At 41.7% G+C, this 19,270-nt stretch overlaps 1 protein-coding gene across 1 annotated transcript in view; it reads right to left on the bottom strand.

The window, feature by feature from the left end:
• The window catches only part of LOC134218010 (uncharacterized), a 378,133-nt gene that overhangs the window by 220,804 nt on the left and 138,059 nt on the right, over window positions 1-19,270 (bottom strand). The gene's annotated exons all lie outside the window — the stretch shown is intronic.

Here is a 19,270-nt window from a genome sequence, read left to right as displayed (position 1 = left end):
ATAAGGAATCACCTGTAAAATTGTACATCTCAAAATCTGTTAGATTTAGAAAGTTATCGCCTTCTACAAAGTTGTTCGAATGATTAAGACCATTGTGACGGAGGCAAGTTAAGTTTGAAATTCAACCGCTTGGTGGCGCTAGTGTATAAGGAATCACCTGTAAAATTGTATATCTCGAAACCTGTTAGATTTACAAAGTTACCGCCTTCTACAAAGTTGTTCGAGTGATTCAAACCATTGTGACGGAGACAAGTTTAGTTTGAAATTCAACCGCTTGGTGGCGCTAGAGTACAGTGATTCACCTGTAAGATTGTATATCTCGAAATCTTCTAGATTTAGAAAGCTTGGTGGCGCTAGTGTATAAGGAATCACCTATAAAATTGCATATCTCGAAATCAGTTAGATTTAGATAGTTACCGTCTTCTACAAAGTTGTTCGGGTGGTCAAAACCATTGTGACGGAGACAAGTTTTGTTTGAAATTCAACCGCTTGGTGGCGCTAGTGTACAGTAGCCGTTCGATAACTGCAAAATGTTTACTTTTCAGTTAACGAATGCCGTTCGATAACTGCAACGCATTCTAGACGTCAAACGTTTGTCAATCGACGTCAGATGCAATAAAAGTGCATCTAAATGTGCAGCGCAATGCAGCTGTCATTGAGTTTGACATCAGTTTGAAGTTTAGCGGTCCGATAATTGCAAAACTGTTGCAACTATCGAATTCCAGTTAAAAAGCATTACAGTTATCGAACGTCTACTGTATAAGGAATCACCTATAAAATTGCATATCTCGAAATCAGTTAGATTTAGATAGTTACCGTCTTCTACAAAGTTGTTCGGGTGGTCAAAACCATTTTGACGGAGACAGTTTGAAAATAGAAAATAATATAAATTTTTGCTTGTCATAAGACGAGTTTGTACCTTCCCATTTAATTCCACCACTTGATTGTACCTTGACAGATACTTATTTCGACCTTACTGTTGAGGTCGAAATACGTATCTGCCAAGGTACAATCAAGTGGTGGAATTAAATGGGAAGGTACAAACTCGTTTTATGACAAGTGAAGACATTCCACTAAAAGCTCAAAATAATTTTCTTAATAAATTTTTGATTTGAGATTCTTGATAGCAAAAATGAAACATCGTGGCAGTTCACAAAAATTATTAAAAACGCTATATAATTTTGAATTATATACATGGTATAGCCCTGTACGCTGCTAATACGGAAAGAGTTAACGGAAAAAATTATGAAATTACCAGAAAATTTGACAGCTGATTCAGTATGGGAGAAATGACATTTTTACCTTGCGGAATAATAGTACGGAATATTTTTCCATATTTCTCCATTTATTTACATAGCAGGCGTTATTCGCGTTATGAAATTTTCCCTACTTGTCGACTCCGTACTGCTCACGGAATTTTAGTGGTGGAATCATTACTTGACGATTCCTTATCCTATCTATTTGCACAGTCCGTGTCAAAAGCGTACTAGTCTTATACCGTGGAATCAAACAAGCAATTCTGGACAAGGTTTGCTACATACAATTAGTGGCTGTTAAAACAAAGAGAGAAGGCAAAAGAGTTGTTCTGAGAGCAGAGAGAGGATTTTGGGGAATGGTATGATTCACATAATGTAATGACATACTTTAACAAACACTGTGATGGCATGATTATTGGATTTTTCGTAACAAATATTTATGAACAACAAAAACAGCTATTTGTGTGGTATGCATGGTGTTAGGAAGTTTGACATTAGAATAACATCCAAAAAACAGTTTCTGTTATGATAACATATTTTAGTCTTCATATGTACTTGATACTTTCTTACCCAATAGCTAGACAATAACTTATAACGTTATTAGAGCAGAGTTTGTTATTGTTATGTTATTATTTTGTTCTTCGCCTCTGCTCGGGCTGTGCACGACAACGCAGGCATCCTTACAATGCGAACCCGGACGGAAGGAGGTGCAGCACTTGTCTCGGTTCCCATGGATCTTTCGGATTCCTTGTCTATGGTTTATGCATGTGCCCGGTCGGACTGTGTGTTTACTCAATCGGGGTTAGCATCGACCGGTTGTGTTTGTGCCAGTTCCTGGTTCAGTATTGCACCAACTTCACAGCCAGACAGTATTGGCGGAACCGAGACAGATGAGATTGCGGCGGCCGAGGATGAGTCATGCCGGCAGAGTTGCCCCGAGTCAGTAGTATTCAATTATTTTTATCGTTCAAAGATTTGTACAACATTGTTCGCTGGCGGTTATCTTTCGAGGAGGGGAGTAAAAGCGCCCGGAGAAATGGGGTGATAATGATGGGTGAGATGTAGAAATTCTTCTTTTTCTTTCGAAACCCTAATGACGGTTGTTGTACCGGGGGAAGTCAGAGTATGAGACGTGGAAAAATACCGGGATGATTGGGATAAATCTAACGAGTAAAAATGCAATAATAGGGGGAGATGAAGATAAACGTATCATGAAGATAAGTGCAGGGTAATTCTAAAACGCGGCCCAATAGCAACGATAATGGACGACGAGAAGGGAACAACTGAGTGACTCGGATGGAATCTAGATTAAGGTTATATTTGCTGAGTGGTTCATAATAATTGTTGAATTGCGTGGTGAAGAGTTGTTCGTCTACAGTACAACGTACGTCTTGTAACTTGTGTTATACATAACAAGAAAATATCTCGGCTACCTCAGTCTTAAGAACCATTAAACTCTTTGCGACGATTTGACCCCCGTAACGCTGGACGACGAGAAAGAAGCGTTCCATACAGAGCTGGAGCAGACATACGATGTATGCCCACTGCAAAACGTCAACATCGTCATCGGTGACATGAACGCACAGGTAGGCAGGAATGAAATGTCGGATAGTCTGCATACCGTATCGAACGACAACGGCCAACGATGCATGAACTTTGCAGCCTCCAGCGGAATATTAGTCGGAAGCACTTTATTCCCCGCAAGAATATTCACAAAGCCACATGTAAATCACCTAATCAAGAAACGGACAACAGACCGCATCGGGCTTTCGTGCTTTGCGGTTCTTTTCTCTCTTTGCTATTTTAATTTGAACAGTGCTTCTCAGCGCTATTTGTACCTACTGATCTCGTTACGATCTTTGCTTGGACCCGTTTTACGTTGGACCCGTTTGTGGAAGAAAAATTCCGACAAGCGGTGATAATCCTGCAGGGACACCGTTCTGAAAAAAAAACCTCTTAGATCTTAGAAGGTCACGTCTCCACGCTCAGCAATGAGCAATAATAAAAAAAAGAGGAAGGGTGAGTCTCTGAATTCTCCACTTCCTTCTAAGAAACAAGGTTTCAAGACCGTCCTGCCAAAGCGCGGGAAAATAGAAGGAGGAAGACCTCAGATATCAGAAGGAGACCTCAGATATTCCTTCTAACTCTAACATTGAAAATAATTCTTCTCCTATCAAACTGAGAGCAATAAGTTCGATTTGATTCATGACGAAATTGAACAAATCGAATCTACCTCTAGCCCAGGTGATTCGATCCATGCGAAAAAGCAAAGGATTCCGCCAATTGTGGTAACTGTTGCCGAGTTTCCTGGCTTTCGGAATGAGATTTTGAGTAACCTTCAGTTCAGGGGATTAGGGTTTCATTTCAGATTGCCAGGAAGGGTGACTGCCGCGTTTTGCCGGGATCCTTTGACAATCGCAAACGTCTTCTTCAGTATTTAACTGAGAAGCGCCATTAATTCTTCACATACGACGACAAAACTGAGCGATTGTTCAAAGTCGTCTTGAAAGGTCTCCCCAGTGATGATAAATCACTGGATGAGATTAAAATTGAAATTACTGAATTACTTGGATTTTCATCAGTGAAATCACATGAAAAAGAAATCTCGCTCTGGGGTATTTCTCAAGAATTTAATTTAGTTCTCTTTAACAAAAATGAACTAAATAATATGAAAAGTTTGGAAAAGGCCTGTATTATGTCCCATGTCCGTGTTACATGGGAACATTTCCGCAGGCCTGAGGTAAATTTCCAAAACCCCACCCAGTTCAATTTCTGTGCGATTCGATTCATGACACTGTGATTATCAGCCGAACTCCCTACCAACTACACCAGATACGCTTGCCGTTGCAGGCTGATGTTACGGTTGAATGACATTTTACCAAGTCACCAATGATTACTTTTTCTCAACATCTCAGGTCCCAACCAAAAATATTTGATGACGATCATTGGAAAGCAATGGTAACTTGTTCGATGAAAATGCTTGCCAGCGTGCAAGTCTTTGTTATAAGGCAATCAATTAAGCAAATTAAAATGTGAAACCACTTCTAAATTTTCTACAATTTTTATTTGATACTTGCTCAAGATTTAATATCGGGCTATACTAAAATGAATGTGTAGCTGCAACTTCCCGACAAATTCAATCCAAAAAAATATCTGTATGTAGATTTCATAGGCCTTTTATCAACGAAAAATGTCGATTTTTGAGTATCTCGAAGGACGAAATCTGTTGAAACACATGGAAGATCTGTTTTTATTTACCTAAACCTAAATTTCAACCAATTTAGCTGAAATTTTCTCCAAAAGTCTATCTTAGCATAAGAATTGTGAATATCAGTTAACCGCTCGACTTTAAGAAACTTTTTGAAATTTGAACAGATCTAGTAAACATATTTCAAACGCTCAAAATCCGCAATCATTTGCCGGTCGAGCAATTCTCGCTTAACTTTTCAAAAGGACCTAAGTAACATTTTTTTCATGAATTAATTTGAATACAGCAATCAATAGCTTTCATTTTTTTCTGTTGATTGCGCTATTCAAATTAATTCATGAAAAATATGTTACTTAGGTCCTTTCCAAAAGTTAAGCGAGAATTCATACCTACCACAATCAACGAACTAATTTTGCTCCTACCTCTCACCGGGTAACGAGCAGTTCGTCGAATTCTAATTCAAACACGCCCACCTATGCAAGCATCGCTGCAGGCAGGCAAAATTTCATTTCTGAAAATTTACCGACGATGAATGACTTTCATAACCATTCTTCACCGGAAATTACCGTTCGTTCTGACGACTCAGGTAGCATGCCTGCTTCCGACTTTGATTTTCTAAATGATAAATTGCTGGCTGTTCGGCCACATTGAGAGTTGACGTAAAGTCAATGTCAACTTCTCTCCACGAACAGCCTAGATAGCCGTGTGGTGTCGGCAGCTGGTTATCTGGCTAAGATTAACATTACGGATTGCCTGTTCCAGTGGTAAAAGTCCACCATACAGATGGCCCCTAATTCTCGGTGTGATGCGGCTTTATGCTTACCGTGCCTACGAATGAATGGTTAGGGGGGTCTAAAAAGAACCTAACCGCAAACGGAGCCTGTGAAGCACCAGGGCCCCCTTCACAGTATTTAGCCCTCGCTGCGCTAACCGGAGCTATGGCGTAGTTGACTTTTTACTTCTCCGAGATAATCGGCTACTCTTATTCAACCTCATCGTGAGGTTAAATAAGAGTGGGGCTACGAATATGTCTTTTACTTAGTTTTCAACAAATTGTCACCTATATCGATTCGCATTATGCGTTTTTTACAATGTACTTTGTGTATGTTACCTATATGGATTCGCATTATGCGTTTTTTCACATTGTACTCTGTGTCTCGTCCTTGACGTTTGGCTTCGGCTACTCTTGTTCAATCTCAACGTGAGGTTAAATAAGAGTGGGGTTATGAATATGTGTTTTACTTACTTTTCAACAAATTGTCACCTATCCAGCTTTCCACGCTCGGTAATGGCGGCTTGTCGGAGGGTAAAAATCAATCGGTCACTGTACTTTTTGACACTAGCTGGAGGAAAACTCATCTGCGAAAAGGCCTTTTTTCCCTTCCCCTCATCCAGGAACGCCAGTGAGCTTTCCTCCAGCTAGTGTCAAAAAGTACAGTGACCGATTGATTTTTACACTCCGACAAGCCGCCATTACCGAGCGTGGAAAGCTGGATATGGATTCGCATTATGCGTTTTTCACAGTGTACTCTGTGTCTTGTCTTTGACGTTCGGCTTTGGCTACTCTTGTTCAATCTCAACGTGAGTGTGGGGTTATGAATATGTGTTTACTTAGTTTTTCAACAAACTTCCACCTATATGGATTCGCATTATGCATTTTTTTTACAATGTGCTTTGTGTTTGTCACCTTGCATTTGCATTATGCGCTTTTCACAGTGTACTCTGTGTTTCGTCTTTAACGTTCGGCTTCAGCTACTCTTGTTTAATCTCAACTTGAGGTTGAATAAGGGTGGGGTTATGAAAATGCTTTTTACTTAGTTTTTTTCAACAAATTGTCACCTATATGGATTCGTATTATGCGTTTTTTACAATGTACTTTGTGTATGTTACCTATATGGATTCGCACTATGCGTTTTTCACAGTGTACTCTGTGTCACGTCCTTGACGTACGGCTTCGGCTACTCTTGTTCAATCTCAACGTGAGGTTAAATAAGAGTGGGGTTATGAATATGTGTTTTACTTAGTTTTCAACAAACTTTCACCTAAATGGAGTCGCATTATGCATTTTTTTATAATGCACTTTGTGTCTGTCACCTATATGGATTCGCATGATGCGTTTTCACAGTGTACTCTGTGTTTCGTTCTTGACGTTCGGGTTCGACTACTCTTGTTCAATCTCAACGTGAGGTTCAATAAGAATGGGGTTATGAATATGTGTTTTACTTAGTTTTCAACAAATTGCCACCTATATGGATTCGCATTATGCGATTTTTACAATGTACTTTGTGATTGTCACCTATATGGATTCGCATTATGCGTTTTTCACAGTGCACTCTGTGTTGTAGTCTTTGACGTTCGTCCATTGTGACGTCCTCTGTATTTTTGTGACACCTCTCTTCAGTCCCTAGCTGAATGCGTGTGAGTCTACATAATTGACTTCCCTATAAATGGTTTCATTCTCCTTTCCAACTTCACTTCCTCTTCCTTACCCCTTTTCACTTCCTTTTCCGTCAGGTAAATGATGAGAAAGGCCAGTGAAGGCGATGGCACAAATCTCCCAAATTGAGGGGAACGTGCCTCCTGAGCCGACGTTCTGATACCTGATAAAAGCATCGCTGCAGGCAGGCAAAATTTCATTTCTGAAAATTTACCGAAGATGAATGACTTTCATAACCATTCTTCAACGGAAAATACCGTTCGTTCTGACGACTCAGGTAGCATGCCTGCTTCCGACTTTGATTTTCTAAATGATAAATTGCACCACATGATTGATGCAATATTCAAAGCAAATATCAAAACTGAAGCTGTTCAGGTTGGTATCAAATATGCTCAAAAAATGTTATTGGACTCGAAATTGGAATGCCCGCTCTTTAAAGGGTAAGGAAGATGAATTATTCAACTTCCTATCAGTCCATAATGTGCACATTGCCATTATAACTGTAATATATTTAAAACCTGGTCTTTTTATCAAAAGAGATCCAAATTATTTTATTTACCATAATGATCGTCTTGACAGCGCCTGTGGTGGGGTCGCCTTTGTCATTAATAGACGTATCAAACATAAGAGTAATTCTCACTGAAACCGGGCCACTATTTACACGAGGTTCTTAAAAATGCCTAAATTTATATTCTTTCGAAAGCTTTCGGCAAGTATATTAAGGATCCGAGTTAAATTCTGCAGAAAGATGAACCCCTCGTTAGTTATACACGAAATCATTTTAATGGACCCCTCGATTTTTATCAATTCTTGACTCACCAAATCTATCATAACTCCAACATTTCTCAACCGATCGTAGAGATCAGCATATCGTTGGAAAGCGAAAGAGTGTATCCTCAATTTGCAATAGTAAAAATAAATGCAGCCATATTGAATTGGGCCGCCATCTTGGTTTTCTTTTTTAAAACTATTTTTCCGCCAGGTTTGCATCCATCGATTTTGAATATTAATACATCGATATAAAGCTTAGCTTATATTGTGCATTGTGTCAAAAAATCTCAGGTGTATGGTTTTTCTATCAAAAGTTATGTACTATTTACCAATACCAAAATTCTTGAATTATTTAATACAATAACTTGAAAACGGCTCCGTTATGCTCAAAACTTTTTAGCCCTTCAAACGAAATACTGTAGTAGATATGCTTTTTATTTTTGAAACATATTTGGCTTAGAATAGTGTATGAAATCAAGGAACTGACGTCGTAGTATCAAATTAACCAAAAAAATAATGTTCTTTGGTCAGATGGGCCTTCAAAAAATAATTTGGTAAATCGTACATAACTTTTGATAGAAAAAACATACACCTGAGATTTTTTAACACAATGCACAATATAAGCCAAGCCTTCCATCTGAGTATTAATATTCAAAATCGGTGGTTGCCGAAAGCTTTGGAAAGAATATAAATTTAGGCATTTTTAAGAACCTCGTGTAAATAGTGGCCCGGTTTCAGCGAGAATTACTCATAAATTATATTCTTCGTTTGAAACCAAACCTTGGGAGTTTCTGTTGAAACAAATTTTGGACAATTCTCTTCTATTGCTGCCTACTTGCCTTTCTAGTGGAATGGGCAGCCAAGAAATTTATTGAGAGCTGATCTACAATTTGCAATTTGCTGTTGATTTCTGGATTATTTGAACTGATATCAAACTGATTACTTATTTCGTTATCCAAAACCAATATCAAAATGAGTTTTCGATATGCTCTTATCGACAGCACCAATAGAAAGCATTTGACAGTGTTTGGCATGAAGGTAAAAATGATGAATTTTGATTTTCCTCTGTACATTATTGAACTGATTCAAAATTATTTATCAGATCGCTCACTGCGGGCATCAGAATTCGAAATCTGATAGATTACCTGTAAGAGCTGGTGTTCTCCAAGGCAGCATACTGGGGCCCATATAGTATAACATTTTTACTTCTGACTTACCTTACTTACCACCAGGGTGTCAAAAACCTTTGTTTGCGGATGACACGGGCCTTTCTGCCAAAGGGCGAAGCCTTCGTGTCATTTGTAGCAGATTGCAAAAAAGTTTGGATGTTTTTTCCACTTCCATGCAACAATGGAAAATTTCCTCGAATGCTTCCAAAACTCAGCTTATAATTTTCTCACATAAGCCGAGAGCTTCTTATTTGAAACCTTCAAGCAGACATATTGGGCTGAAAAATGGTGGGTTGACATCAAGGAAGGAGCGCCCAACAGAGCTCTGCCCCCCACAAGTTCCTATCTCACGCTTCCACGGGTCGTCCGATGACAAAAGACCGCCAGCTAAGGGTTGTGTACTTAGCTGGTAGTGCAGCCTGGGTACTGTTGTCCTTCTGACATCAGCTAGAGTGAGAAGGTACTTCTCGAGCGTCTGTTCACCAGGAGGTGCGGCTCAAACAGCGTCTGCCTGGCACCCAGCGGCTGATTAACGAAATGCTGTATCGCGTCAGCTATACCTAAGGTGGCAGCCCACCAGCGCGATGTAGGTAACGCGACCCCGGTAAGGTAACTTACAGCCTTTCAAATACCACGAAAAACAACCGACTCGGCAACGAAATAAGGACTATGATTGGAAACTCGGTACCAGGAATGTCAGGACCCTAAATGAACCTGGACGAGTGAGCCTTCTGGCTCGTGAACTGCAGAAGGTTGGAGTGAACATGGCCGCTATTCAAGAAGTCCGACGGCCTAGATCGTGAATTCCGTGGTGTGAGGCGTGGACCCGACGACCAACACTGCATTCAAGTATAACATCTATCACAGCGGCGGCGGAAAAGCAGAGCATGGAGTTGGTTTCGTAGTGATGGACAAGCAGATGAATCGAGTGATGCGGTGGAAACCCATTAGAGAACGAATCTGTGTGTTGAGGATACGGGGCAAATTCTTCAATTACAGCCTAATCAACGTTTACGCACCGAAAAACGATAAATCCGACGACGCGAAGGACACGTTTTATGAATGTCTTGATAAAGCCTATGGAGAGTGCCCAAAGCATGACGTGAAAATTGTTGAGACGCTAACGCTCAGGTCGGTAGAGAGGACTTTTTCCGTCCCATAATCGGTAGGAAGAGCCTTCACTCCGCTACTAATGACAACGTCCTACGGCTAGTAAACTTCGCTGCTGCCAGACGGATGGCCATCAGTGGCACCTACTTTGCACGAAAGAACATCCGAAAGCACACCTGGTGACACCCATATGGTGAAACTTGCAACCAGATAGACCATGTTCTGGTGGATGGGCGCCATTTCTCGGATGTTATCGATATGCGAACATTCAGAGGTCCGAACATTGACTCTCATCACTACCTCATTGTCAGTAAAATTCGATCACGGTTGTCAACTGTATCGAACGAAAGATCACAGCGAACGATGCGTTATAATATCCAGCGATTGTCGGCGGAAGGAGTATCGGCTGAGTACCGTCAGAAGCTCGACGAACGGATAAGTGCAATCAACGTTAGTGACAACATCAACGATCTGTGGGAGTCGATTAATGGAGCGGTGAGCACAACAGCACGAGAAGTGGTAGGCACTGCACAGAGGCGACCCAGGACGGGTTGGTTCGATGTGGAGTGTCAGAGAGTGACAGACGAGACGAACGTTGCCAGAAGCCAGATGTTGGTGTCGGGCACCCGATCGAATAGAGATCGGTACAAGGAAACAAGAGCAGCCGAAAAACGAACCCACCGCAGGAAAAAATGGAGCAGAACGATATGCGGAGGTTCCATGAGTCTGTCAATGGCGTGCGGAGAAAGACAGCGCCATCTCCCGTCATGTGCAACGACCAACAAGGGAATTTGCTGGAAGGTGGAAGCAACACTTCGATACTTTGTTGCATCGGTGAACAGAATAAATGGACAAGCTGTGGAGTCACCTACATTAGATGAGGTTGAAAAAGGTGTTAAAGAGCTGAAAAAAATAAGGCTGCGGGGAAGGACCAGCTCCCGGTTAAACTTCTCAAACATGGCAGTGAGCAGCTTTATGAAGTTCTGCACCATATTATGTCGAAAATATGGGAAGACGAGGAAATGCATGCTAGCTGGTTGGACGGCCTCATTTGCCCTCTCTTTAAGAAAGGGCACAGACTGGAGTGCGCCAATTACCGAGGAATAACCCTCCTTAATTCGGCGTACAGAATTATGTCCCGTATTCTGTTCAACAGATTGAGACCGCTTGAAGAGCCCTTCGTCGGCGAATACCAAGCAGGTTTTCGTGAAGGCCGATCAACGACGGATCAAATGTTTACCCTGAGACAAATCCTTGATAAATTCTGGGAGAAAAAAATTGCAGACACATCATCTGTTTATTGATTTCAAGGCGGTGTGCGATTCAGTGAAATGGAATAAATTATGGCAAATTATGCTTGAGCATGGTTTTCCGGCGAAACTGATACGGCTGATTCGTATAACGTTGGATGGATCGAAATTAAGTGTAAGGGTTGCGGATGAAATATCGACGTCATTTGTTACCTTAGATAGATGATGCACTCTCTAATCTACTGTTCAATATAGCGCTCGAGGGAGCGATTAGGAGAACTGGTGTGCAAAGAAGCGGTACTATTATCACAAGATCGCATATGCTCCTTGGATTTGCGGACGATATCGATATTATCGGGATTGATCGCCGTGCCGTGAAAGAGGCCTTTGTGCCTTTTAAGAGGGAGACAGCGAGGATTGGACTCACGATCAATACCAGCAAAACGAAGTACATGGTCGTTGGCAATCAACGTGGGTTCATAAGTAGTGGTGGTAGCGAAATGGTGCTGGATGGTGAAAAGTTTGAAGTGGTAGAAGAATTTGTGAATCTTGGAACAATAGTGATGTGCGGTAATGATGTTATCCGCGAGGTGAAAAGGCGTATTGCAACTGCAAATAGGGCTTATTACGGACTTCGTAACTAGCTTAAGTCCCGTAGTCTGCAAACGAAATCAAAACTCGCGCTGTATACTACTCTGATTCTTCCGGTGGCTTTATACGGCCATGAAGCATGGACGTTAAAGGAGGCTGATCGCAGAGTTTTCGGAGTTTTTGAGCGTAAGGTGCTGCGGACAATACTCGGCGGTAAACAGGAGAACGGTATCTGACGGCGCCGCATGAGTCACGAATTGTACCAGGTGTATAAAGGGCTGGATATTATTAAGCTTATTCAACACGGCAGACTACGGTGGGCTGGTCAAGTTGTTCGTATGCCGGAAGAACGTCAAGCGAAGATAATATTTAGTAGAGAACCTGGAAGAGGCCGCAGGCTTCGTGGGAGGCCGCGTACACGATGGCTTTTTGCAGTTGAAGAGGACCTGAGGGCGCTCAATGTTCAGGGCGACTGGAAGCGATTGGCCCAGGATCGAGTCCAGTGGATAAGGATACTCCATTCGGCGTAGGTTTATCGAAGAGCTGTAGTCCATCAAGTATCAAGTAAGTAAGCAGTCTTATTGTCACAATGAATGGGGTTCCAATTAACTGGTCTAGCGAAGCTAAATATTTGGGACTTCTGCTAGATCAAAAATTACCGTTTAAAAGGCATGCCTGCCAATATGAACTAGTTGCTGCAATACCAAAAAGAAGGCATTTCAGAGGATTCAAAATAAAACTTTGAAAATGATCCTAAAGTTTCCTCTGTGGTATAGTACCAATGAACTTGATAGAATTTCTAATATTGAGACATTGCAACAAATGTCCAATAAAATAATTTCCAATTTTAGACAAAAATCGTTGCAATCTTGTATTGCAACGATTAGGTCCTTGTACCCTTAGTGTAAATTAGGTTAAGTTTAGTTTAAGTTGAAAACATTGTAATTGCTACAGGGTTCAATTCAACCAAACGAAAAATCCTTACTGTCAGAGACAATTGAAATGTAATAATAATAATAATAATTAAAAATGTATCATAGCAAATAAGGATGATAGTGTTAAAAAAACACGGAACACCTAGTCTAAAATAATGCATGTATTAGATAATTAGCCAATAAAAGTAATTAGAAAAAGTTGATTAATTTGCGTGATGTGCCAACGCTACATCCAGGCCTAACATTACCTCCCGTTTTGGAAATTTTGTTTTTTTTTTAATGGAAATTTTTGATTTATTTATGGAAAATTCTTCTTTTATAATTGCAATTTTTGCAAAAGTGCTAGCATAATTTTGTTTTGTGGAAAATTCTTGATTGTTTATGGAATTTCGCATTATTTATTGATGGGGGAGTTTTTATTTTAGTATTTTTTTTTAGATAAATTTATTCGGTCTTACGACTAATCATTACCGTAATATATTTTAACACCACATTTACAAAGCAAATGTTAAAAAAAAACTTGATAAAAAATTGCATTAAAAACCCACGTTTGTTGCTGAGACTCGAATCTGCAGCCTCATATTCTATAGATAGGTGTGACAATTCATGGAATCTCTTCGAGCGTGTGTTTTTTTTAAACAAATTTCTTTTCAATCAATCATGTATCCTCAAGTCAAAGATTAAAAGTTTTGGTATTTAATTTATTTTTGTCTGGAATCAAATCGTATTGTAACTTTCTTACGTTGTTTGATAAATCATTATTAGAATAAAACTTCGATCTCACTGAGACGCACATTCCGCAAACCCCCTTCGATGAGCCACTTGAGAATATGATTAATTTTTATATCCCACCAAGAGAGATGCACTTTCCCTCGACTCAAATTCCAACGAAAACATAGCAAATTTTTCGGATATGCCACTTGACACTGCCGCATATTTTCTTCAGATGATGACCGACACGTGGCAACATTTACGTTGTCGAGAATCAACCCATCGTCAGAGTAAGGCAATTGCTATTTTCCTCTTTCGGCGCTGGTTGGTAGGGTACGGCGTCCTCTCTTGAGTAACGATCTGTTTTTTATGGCATCCACGAGCCAATGGGAAATTCAAGTTCAGGAATTTCGCTTTCAATTATGTCGGCGCCTTGCGTCATGGCTTTAACATGGATTGTTTTTAGCTTTATGCGTTTCTTGATCTTTCGTCGTAGCCGTGCGAGTCAATTTTCAAAAGACACTTCAAGCCCCTGGGATTAAGTAATTTCCTAATTATCGCCAATCAATGTAAGACAGGGTAATCCCATGTAACCACACCGTCAGTAACTTCTCCCTATGAGATACGACATACAACAGGTAAAACAGAGCTCTATTTCTAATCCTACCGCCTTATCGTTCGATGCACCCTGTCCGTTCCGGTGTTATTATGATGCCTCTATGAAAGTGCACATCGGCCGTATTTGAACTATTGCCGAAGCGGAAATTGAACAGTAAATATGTACACCTACTATAGCAACTGGGCTCGATTCGTAATAAAAGAAGTGTCAGCTCCGTCTGTCCCAATTCCAGACCCGGACGGGACGGGTCGGCCTCTGGGCGGAGACGGGATGGCGGCACTTGGCGCCCAACCCACACACAGTATTCCCTTCCCCACGCGGCACGAACGCGTCTATGATAAAGTTGTCGTTGTCACAGAAACGTCATTCCAGTCCCAACGCAGCGGCGACAGTAAGACACATGTCAACCCTTTCCACTTGTAGGTCCATTCATCATAAATGGTGTCTAGGCTTTGGCTGATCGTTTGCTTGCCGGCCATCATTCACAGGGTTGTGGTCGGTGAAAGGTTTGCGGGGTCCGAGTCTTTGAACAGTATTGGGTTCGTATTTTAATCTGTAGGCACAGTTCATCATTAGGCTTGTCATCTAATATCAACAAAAGCGGATGCAAAGTAAATATTCGATAATAAATTAGTGGAAAGTCTAGTAGATGAAAACAAGCATACATAAACGCGCTTAGCTTCAATAAGACCGTGAAAATGTAAATTTGTTATAAGTAAGAAATAAGATACACTTTTTTTTAAAAACAACATAGATAAGGGGAAAAACGTCCTGAGTTTATCTAAAGTGAAACTTCATTAACCCTATCTTTTCTTGTCTAATAATCGAGTACCGCGTTGGCTTTCCTCAACTTCAACACCTCAATCTTGCCCAAAGGCCTACCAACGAATTCTTTGGAAAAGTGCTTTCTGCTAGCTGATTACGACACTTGAACATTGAAAGCCGACAAGCAACCCATCCTGTCGTCGCAGACAGTGATTATTAACGATATTATATTTACCAGCCCCCTTAATAATTATATGGGGACTGAGTGGTGTTTTCGAAACGGCATCGGTCCGATCGAAACAACCAAACATAAAGCACGGAGGAAAAGGGCGTTCCGGTGTTAATGCTTCGTTTGACCTGATTTAGTCATACCGATGGCACTTAGCAGAGATGGCACATTTGTGTTATATTGGGCACACAAACACAGGACAGTATAAACATTCGACAACCCCCTCGTCTGGGCCGAACCGAACCGAGCCCAAACATCCATAGGCCAGTTTTTCTGGTAATTAAATCGATTATGCACAAACAAACGGATCGAAACAGAAAGGGGGAAATTAAAATCGAGAATCTTGTTTGTTCAGTTCAGTTTTACCTACAGCCTATAGCCAACACTCCCCTGCCGGGGGTGCCAATCGATGTCCTACGAGCAAGGCTTGTTTCGTAATTACCTGCAAAGAGAGAGAACAGAAAAAAAGGAGACGTGTTATTTTTAGGTTCCACAGGATTCCGATTCTTTCGGACGAGACAATAATAGAATTTTAATCCGTTGAAAAATGTGACAGTTGGGTTGAGAAAATGCACTTTCTTCGAGCATTTTCCAAGCGAATCCAATTAAGTTGTTCCCGCAGAGCGACCTATGGGTGAGATTTCATTGTTCAAGAATTCATGGTACTGTGACGGTGCATACAACGTAAGGCAATGGACTAATTTTAGAAGAGCCTCTATAGGCGAGAATGAATACGTGGGCAGACAATAAAAATTAAACCTTTCAAACGCTGAATGGTCACAATTCAGGTCTAAACTTAGGGTTCTCAAGGATTTATGTGAGCATATTTAGTACGAAAACTTTCTGTGAAACAAGCTATTAACTAATTTTCAGGGTGGAATTGTTGTCAGTTTTCAGTTTTCTAATAGGTATCTCAGGCTACAGGTTGGAAATTATTTTCAATAACATTTCAATGTAGAACAATCATTGACAAGACAGCAAAAATAAAGAAGTCTTTAATATTGCTTCTAGTCCGTCGAACACAAGATGAACCATTTGAAATTCGATTGGAGAGACAAGCAGTTCAACTAATCTTATTTATAAAAAATGAATAAGTTTGTGCTCAAATCCGCATAACTTAGTCCATACCCAATCCAATACAATCCCCCTGGGCGGCGTTATTGGTAGGCATATGAATGTTACTTTTGTGTCGTGATGAGAATATTTACATCCATGAGTACCAGGAACCAAACACCCCTTCACTAATATTATTTCTCCTCAAATGATATTAATTGTTCAATTTCGATTAAGAAAAAACAGGAGCTAGCTCACCAAAAATTACACACCAAGGTGCACACCCAAATTATTTTTACGCGGTTTGTTTTTGACTCTTTATGACCGTTAGCGTCAATGAAACAATGAGTTAATCACTCATTTTTTTTAAACAAAGGAAATTCCGGTGGTATTTAAAAAGCTGTGAAAACCAAAACATAATGAGTTCCAACCGCATTAAAAAAAACCTGCCAGTGTTGTACATAATATGCATGGCGATCAGTTAATCAAAGTCTAGTTAATCTTGCCTACCACAAACAGCGCAGTGTATGAAGGGCTCAAGACAAAAAGTCAAAAAGACAAAGCGACGAATGAACAAATTTTTGAAAATCTTTAATGTAATCTATCTGATTGAGACAAAAATGTTGAATGATGTGTTAAGAATAAGCTTTTGAACTAAACTCTAGAATTAAAAGGTTCAGAAGCCCCCATTTGAGAGGCTTAAGGGACATTTTTGAAAAGCTGAGTAGCTCCGCTGCGAGAGGCTTGGAAAACCCCTTCAAAGCAGCTCGTAAGCCACCTTCCAAAAAGATCTGTCATCAGGTTCGAAAGTTTCCTTCCAGAGTCTCCTTTCGAAAGGCTCGCAAGCCTCCGTTCAAGAGGCTCAGAAGCCTCTTTCCAAGCGGTTTGGAAGCCTCCTTTCTAGAGGCTTGGAAGCTTCCTTTCAAGAGGCTCGGAACCCTCATTTCAAGAGGCTCGAAAGCCTCCTTTCAAGAGGCTCGAAAGCCTCCTTCCAAGAGGCTCGAAAGCCTCCTTCCAAGAGGCTCGGAAGCCTCCTTTCAAGACACTCGAAAGCCTCCTTTCAAGACGCTCGAAAGCCTCCTTTCAAGAGGCTCGAAAGCCTCCTTTCAAGAGGCACGAAAGGCTCCATTCAAGAAGCTCAGAAGCCTCCTTCCAAGAGGCTCAAAAGCCTCCATTCAAGAAGCTCGGAAGCCTCCTTTCAAGAGTTTCAAAAGTCTCTTTTCAAGCCTCCTTTCAAGAAGCTCGAAAGCCTCCTTCCAAGAGGCTCGAAAGCCTCCTTCCAAGAGACTCGAAAGCCTCCTTCTAAAAGGCTCGAAAGCCCCCTTCCAAGAGGCTCAAAAGCCTCCTTCCAAGAGGCTCGGAAGCCTCCTTTCAAGACACTCGAAAGCCTCCTTTCAAGACGCTCGAAAGCCTCCTTTCAAGAGGCTCGAAAGCCTCCTTTCAAGAGGCACGAAAGGCTCCATTCAAGAAGCTCGGAAGCCTCCTTCCAAGAGGCTCAAAAGCCTCCATTCAAGAAGCTCGGAAGCCTCCTTTCAAGAGTTTCAAAAGTCTCTTTTCAAGCCTCCTTTCAAGAAGCTCGAAAGCCTCCTTCCAAGAGGCTCAAAAGCCTCATTTCAAGAGGCTCGAAAGCCCCCTTCCAAGAGGCTCGAAAGCCTCCTTCCAAGAGACTCGAAAGCCTCCTTCCAAGAGGCTCGAAAGCCTACTTTCAAGAGGCTCGAAATCCTCCATTCAGGACGCTCGAAAGCCTCTTTTCAAAAGGCTCGAAAGCCTCCTTTCAAGAAGCTCGAAAGCCTCCTTCCAAAAGGCTCGAAAGCCTCATTTCAAGAGGCTCGAAAGCCTCATTTCAAGAGGCTCGGAAGCCTCATTTCAAGAGGCTCGAAAGCCTGCTTCCAGGAGGCTCGAAAGCCTCCTTCCAAGAGACTCGAAAGCCTCCTTCCAAGAGGCTCGAAAGCCTCCTTTCAAGACACTCGAAAGCCTCCTTTCAAGACGCTCGAAAGCCTCTTTCCAAGCGGTTTGGAAGCCTCTTTTCTAGAGGCTTGGAAGCTTCCCTTCTAGAGGCTCGGAAGCCTCATTTCAAGAGACTCGAAAGCCTCCTTTCTAGAGGTTCAAAAGCCTCCTTTTAGTGATTCGAAAGCCTTCTTTCAAGAGGCTCGAAAGCCTCTTTTCAAGAGGCTCGGAAGCCTTTTTTCAAGAGGCTCAAAAGCCTCCTTTCAAGAGACTCGAAAGTCTCCTTTCAAGAGACTCGAAAGTCTCCATTCAAGAGGCTCGGAAGCCTCCTTCCAATAAGCTCGAAAGCCTCCTTTCATGAAGCTCGAAAGCCTCCTTCCAAGAGGCTCGTAAGCCTCCTTCCAGGAGGGTCGTAAGCCTCCTTCCAGGAGGCTCGAAAGCCTCCTTTCAAAAAGCTCGAAAGCCTCCTTCCAAGAGGCTCGAAAGCCTCATTTCAAGAGACTCGAAAGCCTCCTTCCTAGATGCTCGAAAGACTTCTTCCAACTCCAAGAGGCTCGAAAGCCTCCTCCCAAGAGGCTCGAAAGCCTCCTTTCAAGACACTCGAAAGCCTCCTTTCAAGACGCTCGAAAGCCTCCTTTCAAGAGGCTCGAAAGCCTCCTTTCAAGAGGCTCGAAAGCCTCCTTTCAAGAGGCTCGAAAGCCTCCTTTCAAGAGGCACGAAAGGCTCCATTCAAGAAGCTCGGAAGCCTCCTTCCAAGAGGCTCAGAAGCCTCCATTCAAGAAGCTCGAAAGCCTCCTTTCAAGAGTTTCAAAAGTCTCTTTTCAAGCCTCCTTTCAAGAAGCTCGAAAGCCTCCTTCCAAGAGGCTCAAAAGCCTCATTTCAAGAGGCTCGAAAGCCCCCTTCCAAGAGGCTCGAAAGCCTCCTTCCAAGAGGCTCGAAAGCCTCCTTTCAAGACACTCGAAAGCCTCCTTTCAAGACGCTCGAAAGCCTCTTTCCAAGCGGTTTGGAAGCCTCTTTTCTAGAGGCTTGGAAGCTTCCTTTCTAGAGGCTTGGAAGCCTCCTTTCAAGAGGCTCGTAAGCCTCCTTTCAAGAGGCTCGTAAGCCTCCTTTCAAGAGGCTCGTAAGCCTCCTTTCAAGAGGCTCGTAAGCCTCCTTTCAAGAGGCTCGTAAGCCTCCTTTCAAGAGGCTCGTAAGCCTCCTTTCAAGAGGCTCGAAAGCC

This window comes from Armigeres subalbatus, chromosome 2 (genome assembly GCF_024139115.2).
Source record: "Armigeres subalbatus isolate Guangzhou_Male chromosome 2, GZ_Asu_2, whole genome shotgun sequence".
NCBI lineage: Eukaryota > Metazoa > Arthropoda > Insecta > Diptera > Culicidae > Armigeres > Armigeres subalbatus.
Note: the sequence above shows the minus strand (reverse complement) of the source record. Positions and strands in the feature narration are given on the sequence as shown.